We start from the raw sequence: 17,117 nt of genomic DNA on the forward strand, positions 1-17,117 counted from the left end.
CGTTCCGAGTTTTTTTTTTTTAAGTTTTTATTTATTTATTTGAGAGAAAGAGAGAATGAGAGAGAGAGAGCATGAGAGGGGGGAAGTTCAGAGGGAGAAGCAGACCCCCGCTGAGCAGGGAGCCTGACACGGGACTCGATCCTGGGACTCCAGGATCATGACCTGAGCTGGAGGCAGTTGCTCAACCAGCTAAGCCCTCAAGATGTCCCTTGGGATGATTTTTGTATCAGGTTTGAGGAGGAGGCTGAGGTAATTTTTTCTCTTCCTGCTTGCTCTGGAACAATTTGTTGAAAAGCCTGTATCTCCTGCGATGACTTTTTTTCCACTTCTGTCAAGAATAATCTGGGCATATTTGAGTGGGTGTGTTTTGGGATTCTCTCTTCTGTCCCACTGGTGTGGCTGTCTCCCCACCAGGCCTGTGCTGTCTTGATTACTGTGGCCACGTAAGTCTTCAAATCACACAGACTCTCTTTCTTTTTCCCCCCAAATTGTTTAAACTCTTCTAGTTTCTTTTCTTTCCTATGAATTTTGGGGTAATCTTGTTGGTACGTGCATAAACCCTGATGGGAGTTTATTTGAGAGCAGGGACATCTCTATTCTGTTGTCTTCCAGTCCGAGGGGGTGCTGTCTCCACCTGCATGGACCTCGTTCGACTTCTTTCCTCAGCATTTTGCAGTTTTAAGGGTTTGGGGCCTGCACATGTTTCCTCAGAGTTACAGCGAAGCCCTCCTGTCCGTTTGCTTGAGGATAAATGCTGTCGCATTGTGTTTTTATCTTCGGTGTCTCCGTGTCCATCGTTGGTATCTACAAAGATAGTCGATTTGTATATGTTTGTCTTTAATCCTGCCACCATACTGAACTCACTAGTTCTGGGAGATATTTTCTTTCTTTTTGAGATTTTTTGGAATTTTCTATGTGGACAAATATGTCATTTGTAAGCAGGGACAGTTTCGTTTCTTTGGTTCCAATCTCACGCCTTCTCTCACCTCTTCTTGCCTGACGGCCCAACGGGCGGCGGCTCCGGCTGAGCCGCGGTGAGAGCAGTCCGTGTCCGGCTCTCGTCTCGGGAGGAGACGCCCGGCCTCCGCGATCAGCTTGCTCTGGGTTCTGTAGGTGCCTGTTTTTAAGGTGAGGCACTAGCTTCTGAGAAATTGTGTCGTGAGTCAGGGTCCCTTTCGTTAAATGTTCTTTCCGCGTCGGCGTGAACGTGGCTTCCCTGGCTTTGTGACGTGGTGGATCGCAGTGACGAGTTTTGAGTTTTGAGCCGCTATCCTCCACGGAATGAACACGGTCGTGGTTTCGGCTTCGTTCCCACGTCCCGCGGACCCCCCGCGCTGCTGGTTTGTGAGGGGTCCGCGCCGCTGTGCTCGCGAGGGTTATCGGGCGGGAGCTGCTCCGTCTGCGGATCTGGACCGTCCTGCCCCCTAACGTGAGCGGAGCAGCTCCCCTCGCCACCCAATTTTCTGGAAACCGTTGTGTAGGAATGCTGTGAATTCCTTAAATACTTGGTAGAATTCTGCAGTGAGTCCAACTGGGCCTGGAGATTCCTTTTTTGGGGCTTGTGGGAGTTGTTGGATCATGGATTCAGCTCCCTTCACGGGTCTCGGAAGCATGTGGCTCACATGGGACGCCCTGTGGCACTTTGTGCCTTTCGGGGCGGTGGTCCATGTGGTCTACACCGTCCGACTCCGTGTGTGGAGCCGCTGCGTCCCCTGGGACAGCCTCCCTTAGGCCTCCTCGTGTCTCCTCTGTCTTTCCTAGTCGGGCTCGCTAGATGTCGTCCATTTTATGATCTTTTTGGAGAAACAGCTCTTAGTTTCATTGTGGTTTTTGTCCTTTCTCTCTCTTTTCAGCCTCATCTATTTCTCTCACTATTGTCTGCTTGCTGTGGGCTTACTTTCCTTTCCTTTTCCTCAGTTCTTGTGGTGAGAACGTGAGACCCTGACGCTCTAACCGTGCGCCGTCATGGGGTCAGTCTGCCCCTGCCCTGCTTCGGCGGCGTGCAGACTTGTTGCGGGGGTTTCCGCCTCGCTGGCCCGGGCTCCGAGAACATTCTGTGCGGTGTTGACAGTGGTGTGCGGGTCTGCGTGTGCCGGGGCCGGGCCGGGTTCTGTCTCCGCACGACCTGGGCCCTCCGGACCGCATGTCCCGCTGTGGCTTCGCAGAGCCACGCTCCCGGGCCCTGCACGGGGTGGGGTCCTGAGCACACGAGGTGCTCCCCCCGTCCCCTGGCGTCCCCGCTGGGCCTCGGTCCCCTTGTTCCCTGCAGGGTTGCCATGGGCTACGCTCCGGCTGGGTCGCCCGCAGTGGGACGTCTTCTCTGTCCGGTTTCCTGCGGTCCTGCCTGCTCTTCTTTGATTACTGTCCACACAGTGTCTCTTTTTCTGTCTTTCTGCTTTCAGCTTGTCCATCCCATTCTAGATGAAGTGACTTTCCTACAGACAACACAGTTGGGTCATGTCTGATTGTTCATTTGGTTTATGACAATTCTGTGCAGAACAATTGTCAGTGTGTTAGGATTAAGTTCCTTGTTGTATTTTTTGTTTCTGTTTGACCTCTCTTTTTATGTCTCATTTTTTTCTGGCCTTCTCCCGGGTTACTGACACAGATTTTGGAATCCCAGTATAACTAATCTGCATATTTTGAGTGCATCTTTTCGATGGGTTTTTAGTGGTTTTTCTAAGTGTTGCATTGTCACGTAACTTACCAGTCTGTTGATATCATTTTACTAGTTCAAGCCAAACATAGGAATTTTCCCCTGCTTGTAATATAATTCTCTTAAATATCTTCTCCGCTTGTGTTTGAAGATTTTTATTTACTTTATATATACATATATAGAGAGTGAGCGAGAGAGAGTGGGGTGGGGCAGGGGCAGAGCGAGGGGGGCTCTCAAGTGGAATCCATGCCTGATGCAGAGCCCAGTGTGGGGATCAATCCCGTGACCCCGAGATCAGGTCCTGAGCCAAAGCTGAAACTCAGATGCTCAGCCAGGCGTCCCATCCCCTGCTTGTGTTAGAAGTGCATCAGGATATGCCGTGACTTCTGCTTCAACCGTCAAACGTAACTGAGAAAACTCAGAGAAAGAACGAAATTGTGTGGTTTTTACCCCGTTTTAATTCTTCGCATCGGCCCTCCTTCTTGATGGGCAGTGATCCCTTGTTTCCATCACGTTCTTTGTGACGAGCATTTTTTCGTCTTTCTTTCAGGCTAGGCATGCTAGTGACAGATTCTGTTAATATTTCTTCATCCGACAGTGTCCTGATTTCTTTATTCCTGAAAGATATTTTTGTTGGGTTTTGCTGTCTGGGCCGACACTTCTTTATCTTCAGCACCGGAAAATACTGTGTGCTTCCTTCTGTCCGGGTTCCTGAGGAGAAACCTTGTGCTTTGAATTGTTTCCCCTGACAGATAAGGCAGTCTGTTTCTCTGGCTATTTTCAGGAGTAGATCTATACACGTATGTATGTGGGTATTATTTATTTATGTTAAATGTATAAATAAAGTGCACATACATCATTTTATTATGAAAGTTTTCAGAGAACTGAATGTATGCACATGTATGCACATGCTCCCAAAATTCAGTAAAAGTTGATGTTGCAACTTTTATTCTTTCTGTATTATATATTTCGCTAAGCATTTGAAAGATGTAGGCAAAAACATAAAAATACAATAAAAAATAATTAGAAGATGTAGGTGTTACAAAGCTCCATCTCTAATATTCCAAGAATAAGGCCTCTGGCTGATACGAGAACAGTCACAACAGCCTCACAAAAGAGTCCCGTTACCTACCACTGAGTTCATCCCATTTTCAAATTTCTGGTGTCCTAATTTGGTTTTCAGAAGTTTGTGATGTATCTTGTCGCTATCTTTCAGTTTATCTTATTTGGAATTCATGCAACTTCTTGAATCTGTAGGTTTAAGCCTCTTGCCGAATTCGAAAGTTTTCCGTCTTATGTTGTTATAATTACATGCCTGTCTAGCCCTACCTTCCTTCCCGTTCCTTCCAGGAATGTGATATATTAGTATATCTCGTAGGTCTTTGCGGTTCCCTCTTCTTTCTCCTCCTCCTCCTCTCCCTTCACAGCTTCTTCCTCCTCATCTTCCTCTTCCTCCATCTTCTCTCGCTCCTCCTCCTCCTTTTCTCCTGTTTGGTCTGTTCTGGTATTGAGCTCATCCTCTTAGCTTTTCATTTTGGTTATTGTATTTTTCAGTTGTAATTTTTTAAAAAGATTTATTATTTTAGAGAGAGAGTGCACATGGGAGGGGAGGGGCAGAGGCAGAGGGAGAGGGAGAGTCTCAGGCAGACTCACTGCTGAGCTTGGAGCCTGACGTGGGGCTCCATTTCCTTACTGTGAGATCATGACCTGAGCTGAAATCAAGAGTCTCATGGTTAATAGACTGCACCACCCAGGTGCCCCTCGTATAAAATTTTTTTTTTAAAGATTTTATTTATTTATTTGACAGAGAGAAACCGCAAGTAGTCAGAGAGGCAGGCAGAGAGAGAGAGGGAAGCAGGCTCCCTGCCGAGCAGAGAGCCTGATGTGGGACTCGATCCCAGGACCCTGAGATCATGACCCGAGCCGAAGGCAGCGACCCAACCCACTGAGCCACCCAGGGGCCCCTCGTATAAAATTTTTATAGGATTCTTTTTCGTATCTTTGATTTTGTTGATACTTTGTGTCTTTTTGTTTGTTTGTTTGAAGCATGTCTGCTGTGTTTGTGGAGGCATGTTTATCTTAACGGCTTCAGTGTCTTTGTTTGGTCTTTCCAGGATCTGTTCGATCTCCACGTTGGCATCCACGGATTGTTTCTTTTCATTCAGTTTGAGATCTTCCCGGTTTTTTGTTGGATGAGTTTTTTTTTATAATTATTTTTTTTAAAAGATTCTATTTATGTATTTGACAGACAGAGATCACAGTAGGCAGAGAGGCAAGCAGGGAGAGAGAGGAGAAAGCAGGCTCCTCGCTGAGCAGAGATCTCGATGCGGGGCTGGATCCCAGGACCCTGAGATCATGACCTGAGCCGAAGGCAGAGGCTCAACCCACTTAGTCACCCAGGTGCCCCTGTTGGATGAGTTTTGACTGAAACCTAGACATTTCTTCCCTAGTTTCTGAGACAGGATTTCATCTAACCCTGTTTGAGCTGGGTCTCTGACCCTTAACAGTCACTGATATTGGTCACTTGAAGGCCTCCCTTCCCAGGGTGTCTCTGGCTGCTGTGACTGTCCTAGGTCATGGTGATGTCACTGACTGGGCTTTGCTGCACCTCATCGAAGCAGTAGGCCTCTTCTGAGCTGCACAGCTCAAGAACAAGATGCCCACCTGAGAGGCCACCTTCTGCCCGGGCAGGTCGGGGTGGCAAGGGTCAGGGAGGTCAGCTGAGGGGCCATATAGCACATCCCTGTGAGGGTCGCTTGCTGTACCCTCGGGAGGTTGGGGCTGGTCGCCCTTGCCGTCTGCTCTGCAGGGTCCCTGCTTGTCCCGTAGCCCATTGAGGAGAAGTGACGGGAGAATGGCCACATGTGTCTGGACTCTTCTGTGCTTTAGGCAGAGACTCTGACCCTTCTTGCATGGAGGGCTGACCCCAGCACATGTCAGCATGTGTCACTGTGAGGCACGAGGTCCTGGCTAGTGTCCCAGCCCCACATCTTTGTGGCTGTGAGCCTGGACACTTGCATGTGTTTCTGAACTGCAGTTTCTTTCTCTAAGATGGGGGTCATGCTGCTGACCTCTGCATGGCCCTGGCACCCAGTAGACAGCCCACAGGTTTCTGTTTGAATGACGTGTGAGTGCCGTCTGCTGCCAGCTGTGTTCTCCAGGGTGGAGGCTCACACGTGCCGGGCCCAGCCCTTCTTTATCCCAGCCCGTGGCTGCCTGGGTCTGGGGCAGTCTCAGGGCCTCTGGTGCAGGGGAGGTGGGTCTGGGAGGCCCTGGGCTGGGAGTGGGCTGGGAGGCTGAGGGGCTACTGAGGCCTCTTTGGCCAAGACCCACAGGCTGTCTCCATGGCAACTGCCAGCAGCCTCCTGGGCAAGAGCCAGCACTTGAAAAGTCCGTGACGAAGCAGTTCCTGGAGACGGTGCCATCTCTGTCATGCGTCCGCCAGCTCAGCTCTGGTGTCCCTGGGCCGGAGTCGGGACTGTGGGTCTGGCTGGCTTGGCAGCTACCCGGCAGGTCCTGGCCTGGAGACCCCCCCAAGTTCCCCAGTGTGAGCTGAGGCAGGGGCATGTCGGCGTGGACGCTTCTCCCAGTGGAGAGCTTCTGGTCCCGCCTGGAGCCACTTGCCTCGCCGGGCCTCAGAGAGGTCCTCGGTGGTTCTTGGGAGGCTGGAGCCGGCCCTTCCGCCGCTGGTGGTGCTGATACCGTTGGGCACATCCTGCTCTGTCACGGCAGCCTCACCAGGGACCCTCATGCTGTTGTCCTGTCGCAGACACGCAGGGTCTTCCCCAAGTCTGGCAACCCGGAGGAGGCGGGCTCGGGCTGGCACCCTGGCTCTGGTGGCTGCGGGCTTGGGCTCCTCCAGGTGGGCCCTGCTGAATCTGGGGCGCCCGTGTCGGGGTGGAGGGGGCGGCCGCAGCACCCCCGGCCTTGGCAGGGCCCGACCTTCCCGGAGGGGCTGAGTGGTGCCCCTGAAATGCTGCCTGGCTCAGGCCCTGGCTGGGACGGGGCCTTCGCTCAGCTCAGCACCACTGCTGGATCGCAGCATCCGAGGGGGCGGGCAGGCCCCTGCGCTCCAGACCCTTCCGGCTGCGGGTCGTCTGCCCTGAGGTTTCCAGAAGTCCAGGGGGTGTCTGTGGCTACTGTGCTGGGTCAGCAGCATGGACTGAGGCTGGCCGGGGCCACCGGACACTAGTGGTCACCCTATATTTGCTCCCTTTGCTGGGCTTGATGGGACAGGAGTCTCAGAGCTGCCCGCTTGGTCTGGGGCTGGACAGAGGACACCATCTACCATCATCAAACAGCATGACAGTTGTCCCCCTCCTAAGGGACCATTGTGAGAATTCAGGGAGCTTTGCATGCTCCCAGCAGGGCAGAATCCCCCAGACTGTCATCACCAGCCTTGTGGTCCTGGCTCTGTTGGTGTCTCCAAACAGAACAGAACACGGGCTGATAAGGTTGGGGGCTGTGGGGCCACACCAGGTCTGTGGTTCCCCCCAGGCTCAGCATGGACGTTCTGAGGGGCTGGCACAGGCGGCAGGGGCAGGAGGACGTAGGGTGCGAGCGCGGGAGGGGCAGGCGAGGTGTAAGACCCAAGATGTGGGTTAGGGTTTAGATTGGGATTATGTCTGGGGACATTGGTGGCTTCTCTGTCATGCCACATCCTCTCAGACACATAGCCGTTGTGGCTTCCTGGTCGCCTCTGGCAGTTCTCGGCATTTTCGGAAATGGGTGGCCTCGTGAGGTGTGGCTGGGTTGGGTCAGGCCTCAGACGCTGGCTCCGGCTGGGGTGTGAGCCCAGAGACTATGCACAGACTGCTGTGGGGAGGCAGGGAGACCTCAGCTGGGATCCCGGGGTCAGGGGGGACGTAGTGAGTTCCTGCATGGGGCTCAGGGACCGAGGCCAAGGCTGCAGCTGTGGGAGTCCTGCCCCCTGAGGCCACAATGCCTCGGGGAGTACCCCCTCCTCCTGGGTGCCAGGGCAAGAGCGGGTCTCCGCAGGGGGCTGTGGATACAACCCGGTGCATTTACCCCCTTCTACTTGCCATGCAGAAGGGGACCTGGGCCTGGGAGTTGGGCGACAGTCGCCATCGGGGGCTTCTATGTGCTCTGGGGCTCAAATCCTCATGTGTCAGCGACACTTGAATAATAGTTCACATAAAAAAACTTGTATTTTATCTCTTTCTTTTCCTAGAGCAGCATGCTGAGGTAAAATTCACATACCACGACGTTCATTTTTTACAGCATAGAATTCAGTGGCTTTTCACGTGGCTGTAGGGTGCTACATCCGTGACCACAACTTAATCTGAGAACATTTCTATCAGCTTCCCAAAGAGGCCTGCCTGTCTGCCTTCCCTCTCCCCTCCAGCCCCTGGCCCCCTCTGGTCCCCCTTCTGTCCCTGGATTTGTCTGCTCTGGACAGATGTGGTCAGACACGATGTGGCCCTTTGTGTCTGGTGTCTTTCCTGTCACATGCGTCAGTCACGTTCCCTGAAGTTGTTACCCTTTGCATGGCCTCCCCGTGTCCTGTTCACTGTGGTATTGGTGTTGTGTTGCGTTTCTGTGTTGCCGAGTGTGGACATGTCCCGTCTGGGTTCCCTAGCAGATGCTGCGATGCCTCGGTGCAGTATTCCAACGGGACACGCTCGCAGAGTGGCCTGCTGAAAAGTGTTTAAACACGATGTGCATTTCATTTTGCCAAGTTGTTTTCCAACCAAATGGGAAGCGTCGTTTACAATTCCTGCTGGTTCTGTTCCAATCCTGAGAGTCACCCACCCCCCGCCTGCCGCCACCACGGGATGTGACGTTTCTAAAGCTCGTGTTAATTTATTGGGTGTAAAGCTGTCTCACGGCCGCCTTACCTTTCAGTTTCCAATACTGGTGATTTTGGGTATGTTCGCACATTACTAAATTGTGTCTGTTTTATGACTCTTGGATCCTTGGCCATTTCGTTTTGGAAATTTCAGTGCTGCTCCAGGAGCACATTCGAGCGTGCACTCCTGCCAGGCGCCCGGCTAGGTGTGGAGCTGGAAGGAGGCACTGGCTGGTCCTGGAGGGGAGGAGAGCCGACACCCCACCCCCACCTCCCTCTCTGGCTCACGTCACCACCTTGCTTTCCAGGATTTTTCTAGAGCCCAAGACTTCGGGAAGGGAAGGCACCAAGAAATTCTTGCAGAATTCAGGGATGCATGCTCTAACTACATTTCTGTTACTGTTCGTGTAACGTCTGTCAACGTTATTATTATTCTGTATTTCTTAATTTCAGTGAAGGACATTTTTCTTTTCTATATAAGTAAAAAGACATTGACTTTCTCGCTTGAAAATGTGGATATAGGAAAGAGTAAAAACAGTGGCTCACAGGCTGTCCTGAGATGTTACTGCTGCTAATATTTTGCAATATTATTTTTCCAAGCTTTCTGTGCGTAGGTCTTAAAAATACACAGTTGGGACTGTGTGTCCGGGATGCGGAGGGCACCCTGCTCCCACCACAGTCCGCTGCCCTCATGGGGGCCTCGTGTAGATGGGCCTTGGCCACACTCTCTTGTCGGACATGTCCTTTATTTCCCATTTTGCTTTTATAGATAAGACCCCAAAACACGTGCGCATCTTCACCCCACCTTGGACTCCTTCTGAGACACAAGGCCTTAAAGGTGGATGGTGGTGTGTTTCCTCTGTCCATCAGGCTCGACCGTGGCTCAGTTTCCTGTTGTTTGATTGCGCCTCTCTTGCCAGACCCCTCGTGCCTCTGCGCAGAGCAGTCTCTATGTCCGTGTTCTGATTTGAACCCTCTCGGCCCTTGCTCTGTGCATCGGCGTGTGGTCCGGTTGCTGAGCTCAAGGAAGCCTCTCGTATCTCATTAAACAAGTCCTTTACTTTTGGCTTTTCTTTTCTGAAGTTTTTCTGAGCCTTTCTTCAATTTTTTTGCCTTTTTAGTTTTCCAGATAAATTCCGAGGTTGATTTGTTGTAGTTTAAAAAATTCCTTTCGGGGGGCGCCTGGGTGGCTCAGTGGGTTAAAGCCTCTGCTTTCGGCTCAGGTCATGATCCCAGGGTCCTGGGATCGAGCCCCGCATCGGGCTCCCTGCTCCACAGAGGAGCCTGCTTTCCTTCCTCTCTCTCTCTGCCTGCCTCTCTGCCTACTTGTGATCTTTGTCTGTCAAATAAATTAAAAAAAAAAAAAATTTAAAAAATTCCTTTCGGAACAGCTTCAATTGTTGAGAATCTCTAAGTTGATTTCTGGAGAGAGAGTCAAATTCTAAACTCGTGGGCTTCATCTGTCTGTCCAGGGTTACAGTAAATCTCACCTTTATTCAGTGCTCCCCCTTTTTGTAAATAAGATGCGGTGGTCGTCTTGGTGGAGGTCACTCACACTTTCCAGTTGCATCTAGGTGGCTCGTCTTCACTGATGCCAGTGACTGAAGTGTTGGGTGTCACAGTACCTCCAAGCAGGGGCGTCTGGGTTCCTTTGGCTCGAAGGCCTGTGTTCTCGGCACGCTGCTGGGCCCCGGTGCCGTCGGCGGCTTTTGCCTTTCCGATGGGGCCTCCAGCCAGCCATGGCTGTTTCTCGGCCTGCGTGCAGCACACCTGCAGGCGGCTGTTCCGTGCGCTTCTCTGTCGATGCTTCTGGTCTCACTTTGCTGTCCTCTCCCTTGAAGGCCCCAGGCTGTTCTGTCCTCTGCAGAAGCTGAAGTTAGGGGTCCTCGCAAGCCTGCAGCGTGCTGTTCAAGCTGACACGGCTGGCCAGCGGGCCTCCAAACCGAGTGACCTCTGGGCTGCCCATGGGGCTTCTCACAGCCCCCGCCCCCAGGCCAGGCTCCTCATCTCATCCCAGGCGGGGTGGCTGCTGCGGTTCTGGGATGGCCCCTGTCGGGGGCAGCTGCGACCCGGCTCCTGGGAGTTTTATCGTTGCTTTTGGAAAGAATCGTTTTATCTACTCATTTCCTTACTTTTTTCTCATGTTCTCTTGTGTTTGCTGGAACTCTCTAATAAGACGAGGTGAGAACAATGGCGGGATTCTTACTTTATGGTCTGATTTGAAAGGAAATCCCCGACAAATGCTGGTTTGTCGGCACTCTTAAGAATGGCTTCGGGGGACTCGGTTAAGCGACTGCCTTCAGCTCAGGTCATGATCCTGGAGTCCGAGGATCGAGTCCCACGTGAGGCTCCCAGCTTCCTGGGGAGGCTGCTTCTCCCTCTGGCCTGCTCCCCTCTTGTGCTCTCTCTCACTCCCTCTCTCAAATACATACATAAATAACGATGGAGGCCCGGGGCGCGCCCCCCCCCCCGCCCCCCGCGGCCTTCCCCTGTGGAGCGGCTGGTGCTTCTCTGGAGAAAGAGGCGCCGCAGTGAGCGCTGAGTCCTGCTGCGGACGCTCCCTCGGTCGGGCCCCTCGAGACCTGCGGCCGTGCGGCCGGCGCGCGTGCGCATGTCCCGACTTGCACCGCGCGTGTCCGTCACGGCGTGTGCTCTCGTGCTCACGTGCGCGTCATCACGTCACAACTCCCGTTGCTTCCCCGCGTCTGTCGGCGTGTCCGTTTCGCGCCCCGCCGTGCCCGGCTCGCGGCTGCTCCGCGCTCCCAGCGCCCGCCACGCGCCCTCCTCGGCGGCCGTCCCGGTGGCGGTGAGGTGCCGCCTCAGCGCGGGTGGCCGTGAGGTGCCGCCTCAGCGCGGGTGGCCGTGAGGTGCCGCCTCAGCGCGGGTGGCCGTGAGGTGCCGCCTCAGCGCGGGTGGCCGTGAGGTGCCGCCTCAGCGCCGCGCCGGCCCGCGCGCCCCCTGAGCATCTCTTCATGTATGTTTTCGCCGTTCGCGTGCCTTTTTTTCCTTAAGAAATAGCATTCAAGTCATTCGCCCATTTTAGATGCAGTTTTTGTTGTTGAGTTGTGTGCTCTGCATACCAGGCTTCCCAGATGAAGGATTTGCGCGCGTTTTCTCCCGCTCTGAGGGCTCTTTCACCCTCTCCAGACGGCCCTTGGACGCGCGAAGTTTTGCATTTTGGCACAGGGCGGCGTGTTACTGCCCCTGCTCTCGGTGTCGCAGCCGCGAAGTCATCGCCACATCCCGACTCTGTAGTTGGCTTTGCGGGTGCGGGCACTAGGCTCCGGCTCAGAGACACGGGGTGAGTGTTCTTTAACTTCCTTCACCTCCTTGGTTAATTTTATTCCTAAGTGTTTCACTCTTTCTTGATACTATTGTAAATGAATTAAAAATTTTTCCTTTTTTGTTTATTCACTGCAAGTGTATAGAATGCAGTTTTTTTCCCCTAAAGATTTTCTTTATGTCACAGAGACACAGCAAGAGAAGAAACACAAGCCGACCGGGGGTGTGGGGGGGTGGGGGGCGCAGTGGGTGGGGGGGAGGGGCAGTGGGTGGGAGAGGGAGACCCAGGCTTCCCGGGAGCCCGATGTGGGACGTGATCCCGGGACCCTGGGATCATGACCTGAGCCGAAGGCAGAGGCTTAACCCACTGAGCCACCCAGGCGCCCCTCTCTGAAATTCTTGACGGGAAATATGGTTTCTATTTTGATTTTTAATTGGTGGGGTACATTAATAGTTATTCTACTATTGAACGATTCTTACGCTCCTGCGGCAACTCAGCTGGCCATTATATACTCCTAAAATACGTACTTTTGAGTGTTATTCTGATTTGTAACTTAAGATTTGTGTTCATAATTGAGATATGTATAACATTTTCTTGTCCTTTTCCAGTTTTGATATCCAGATTATACGAGCGTCATAAAATGAGTTGGGGAGCTTTTCTTGTATTTTCATTCTCCGAAACAGTGTATATAACATAGAAATTATCTGTTTTTTGGATGTTCATGGAGCTCGTTTGTACAATAGTCTGGATCTGATGTTTGCCAGAGGAAACCTGAATCCAAATTCAGTTTTATGAATGGTTTTGGTAGGCAGAATTCTGAGACAGCCCCCAAGGATCCCGTCCCTGCCTGTGCTCATCTCCCCTTAGTGTGGGAAGGGTCATGGATATGATCTCACGTCCATCGTTAGTTTCCCAAACAGTTGACTGAGTTAACCGAAAAGGACCAACCTAATTAGGTGACCCTTTTAAAGGGACTGAGCCCTTCATAAAAAATTAGAACGTTTAGAGGTGTGAGAGGGACTCTTGAGGGCCAGGGGGCGAGGACCTGAGCGTGGCTGCCAGGAGCTGAGGGCTGACAGCGAGACAATGGGACTCCGTACTCCTGCAAACAGCATGAACGGGCTAGGAAGCATGACTTGCCCTAGATTGGTCTCTGGATGAGGGTACCAACTGGCTGACACCGGGATCTCAGCCTTCTGAGACCCTAAGCGGAGAACCTAGCTGCGGTGTGCCCTGACTTTGACCTACAGGGCTGTGAGCTAACAGGTGGTATTTCAAGTTACTAACTTTGTTGCAAGTCTTTACACAGCAATAGGAAACCAATACAGTCATTTGCGGTTTGTTCAGGTTTTCTACTTCTTTGGTTACGTTTGAAAAATTGCATTCTGGGGGGATATATTCCTTTCATCAAAATTTTAACATTGATATAAAATTGTTAGTAATATTCTTTTGCGATTCTAAAAATCTCTCCTGTCTGCAGTTATGTCCCCTCTATGTGAATATATCACGGTACACATGTATGGGTATGCAAGTGTCGTGTGTTTCTATACATGTGTGTATCTGTGTACAGGTGTGTTCAGATATGTGCACATTCTCTTTTCCTGAATGATTCTTGCCAGAAGCTTGTTCATTTTTTTCAGCTTTCAGATTCAGCTGTTATTTCTCTATTTTCTGTTTGAAACGTGTCTACGCTTACCTTTATTATTTCCATTTTTCTCTTTTCTGTTAATTTAGTCTTCTTTCTTTTTCTTTTAAAGATTTTATTTATTTATTTGATAGAGACACAGCGAGAGCAGGAATACAAGCAGGGGGAGTGGGAGAGGGAGAAGCAGGCTCCCCGCTGAGCAGGGAGCCTGATGCGGGGCTTGATCCTAGGACCCTGGCATAATGACCTGAACTGAAAGGCAGATGCTTAATAACTGAGCCACCCAGGCGGCCCCCTCTTCTGTTCTTTTTTAAGATTCTTGAGACAGATCTGTGCTTGGTTTATTTATTTTCAGTCTTCAAAAAAAAAAAAAAAAACAACCATTTAACTTTATGAATTTCCCCTTAAACATCCCTTTCACAGAACCCCATACATTGTAATATGTGGTATTTTCATTGTTGATGGGTTCTAATTATTTGGTAATTTGTCTTTTTACTTTTTAGTTAATGAGTTATTTAGTTGTGCATTTTGAGGGTTTCTATACATATGAGTTTTCTTTTGCAGTGTGTTTTTATGTTTGTATTCTCATTTAAATACATGTATTGAATAGCGGAAGTGTGATAATGTATGTTACTAATTCTTTGAAATTTGCTGAGGGTTTTTTGTAATGTAGGTTATGGGTAATTTTCTCTCTTTTTAAAAAGGTTTATTTATTTATTCAAGGCAGGGAGGGGCAGGGGAGAGGGAGAGAGAAACTCGAGCAGATTCCTTTTGAACTTGGAACCCATCACGGGGCTCCATCTCACGACCCTGAGATCAGACCTGAGCGTCAGATGCCTCTGCACTGACTGCACCACCCAGGCATCTTGGACATGGGCAGTTTTGAAAGATATTCCCATGTACTCAAAAAAGGCTATGTTCGTTATTTTTTTTTGTTTTGTTTTGTTTTTAAAGGATTTTATTTATTTATTTGACAGAGATTGGCGCAAGTAGGCAGGGGCGGGAGAGCAGGTTCCCTGCTGAGCAAAGAGCCCGACGTGGGGCTGGATCCCAGGACCCTGGGATCATGACCCGAGCCGAAGGCAAAGGCTTTAACTCACTGAGCCACCCAGGTGCTCCTGTTCTTTATTTGTTAGGGGCAGAGTTTGATAGGTGAGATAGGAAAGATGTAGAAGACTAGAACTCTGTGGTATATCAAGGCTGCTGATTTTTTTTAAAGACTTATTCATTTGAGAGAGAGAGAGTGCACGCGCACATGTGTGAGTGGAAGGAGGGGCAGAGGGGAAAGAAACTCTTAGGGGCTCAGTGTCATGACCCTGAGATCATGACCTGAGAAGAAACCGAGTCAGATGCTTAATTGACTGAGCCACCCAGGAGTCCCAAAGCTAATTTTGTTTTAATCTTAGGTAGCCTTACTGAGTTTTGGTATTCAGCCCTTCAGACTGTGAGAGGAGCTTTGCTGGACTTTTTGACTGTGTTGAAATCTGGGGTGATGACTTCTTTTATATCTGAAAAATTTTTTTTTAAAAGACTTTATTTATTTGACGAGAGAGAGAGACAGTGAGAGAGAGAACGGAGAAGGAGGAGCAGACTCCCCGCTGAGCAGAGAGCCTGATGCGGGGCTCGGTCCCAGAACCCTGAGATCATGACTCCAGCCAAAGGCAGAGGCTCAACAACTGAGCCCCCCAGGCGCCCCTGAAAATACGTTTATTTTGCCCTCACTCTTCATTGACAGTTTGGCTGGATATAAAGTTCTAAGGTCACCATTACTTTCTGCTGCTCTTGGAAGGTATAACTCGATTGCCTTCTGGCACGTATTTTTGCCAAAGTGAAGTTCTTTTTCTTTTCAATTATCCTTTTTCACTATTAGAAGATATTTTGTTTTTTCTTTTTCTTTCTGGCAACTTCTAAGGCTGTCTTTTTATCCTTGATGTTCTGCCATTCCTCCCTGTTTCTAGTCAGATGTATTTTCTTTGCTCAATGGGTACTTGTAGTGCACTTTTGATTTAAAAGGTCATTTTTAGTTCTGTTAATTTCTCACCTGCTACCTCCTCCAATGTTGCTTCTTTGCCCTCTGCCCTGTTCTCTTCCGCAGTTCACACCGGATGTGTGCTGAGCTTATGATCTGACCTCCGTTTTGCTTAATTTCTCTCTCTTATTCCTTCTTTGACTTCTTGATGTCTGCGGGCGAGTTCTTCAGTACTAGTCTGTGTACTATTTTCCAAATCACTCATGCTCTCAAACCGTGTCTCCAGCCCAGAGTGTGATTTATGATCACTGTTACTGCTCTTTGTTGCCCAAACTGGCTAGTCTTTCAGATGCAGACCTGTTACTGGCTGCGTTTGTTTCATATGTGTCAATTTTGTCAGAACAAAGTTAATCTTCCAGTAGTCAGTTTTGATAATTGGAAGTCTCTCGTAGCATTGGGTTTCTTCATGTGCTCTGGACTTCTGGTCTGAACAGATATTTTCTTTTTTCCACTGAGAGTTTCAGCTCTGTCTCAAATTCTATTCTCGCTGCCATGTATCTCGAGCAGGGAGCACAGAGCCTTCTTCACCAAGAGTCTGGGACACATTCAGCAGAACCGCCAGGAGAGTTGGTGCATGGTGTGTAGAGCGAGGGGGGAGAGGACTCAGGGAAGCCCTGGTTTTGGCTGAAATAACATCGACGAGGAGTGGGAGCTGGGGAAGAAGCAAGGCTGCCGCAGGAATCAACGCTTAGTCACCACAGTGTAGCGGCTCTGAACTTTCTAAAGAAGTTCATGTTTCAACACTTTCAAACATTAACGTTTAAAAAATGGTTCTTTAATTATGTAATGCTTGATACACTTTCTGATAGCCAAGTGGAAAGGTTAAAAGGGCAGTTGGATGTATGAGTCCTCAGTTCTAGATTTGGGTTAAAGCTGTGCGATTAGGAGTGGAAAGCACGCTGTGGCATTCAGAGCCGAGGGGTAAGATGCTGCTGGGAGAGAGCCCCAGGGCTTCCACCTCCCAAGTCTGGTGTACCAGGCAAAGGTGGCCGTCGAGACCTGGAGGGGCTCCTGGGGAGTTCAAGGGAAATGAGAGAGTTGGCCAAAGGCTGGAGAAGGAACCGTTTAGAGCAGGAGACTTGACCACCAGAGTTGGCAAGGTACGGGCTCAAACAGCATTTCAGGGGAGCGGTGTGGGTGAGCCTAACGGGGATGGGAAGGTAAGGTCAGACCCAGTACTGAGCCTCTGACTGAACTTTAGTATGAAGGGAGCAGAGAAACGTGCCGTGCTGCGAGGTGGTTCTCAGATCTTTTGTTTTCTGAAATAGAAGGCATCAGAATATGTTTTTCTGCCAACGGACTGATTATGACGGCTTTCCTGAGTCCCCGAAGCCTCTGTTCCACCTCCCCTGCCCCACACCGCTGTTCCCCTGAGAGAAGGGGAAGAGAGTGTGTGTGTGTCTGCTCAGCCTCCACATTACCCGTTTCACTTGTCCCCGCGTCTCTCGAAGCCGTTTGCCATGGGTCTAGGTTTGGTGTGGGGGCCTGGTTCTGGCTTGGGTTTAGCTGGAGGGCAGATTCAAGGCCAGGCCAGTCGTCAGAGACCAAGGGTCCTCTCAGGGTGATTCCTTCGAGCCAGAGGGATGGTCGCGCTGGAAGCAGCTGTTGCTGACATTACTGTGGGGACGCCTGAATTCAGTCCCTGACCCTTCCTGCTTGGCAGATCCCATACCCTGTGCCTGCCCTGTGTTTGGA

The 17,117-nt window shown here is 50.6% G+C and overlaps 1 protein-coding gene across 6 annotated transcripts in view; it reads left to right on the forward strand.

Moving 5' to 3' along the window:
• The window catches only part of CACNA1B (calcium voltage-gated channel subunit alpha1 B), a 182,434-nt gene that overhangs the window by 15,393 nt on the left and 149,924 nt on the right, over positions 1 to 17,117 (forward strand). The window lies entirely within an intron of this gene.

This window comes from Mustela nivalis (genome assembly GCF_964662115.1).
Source record: "Mustela nivalis genome assembly, chromosome: 13".
Classification (NCBI taxonomy): domain Eukaryota; kingdom Metazoa; phylum Chordata; class Mammalia; order Carnivora; family Mustelidae; genus Mustela; species Mustela nivalis.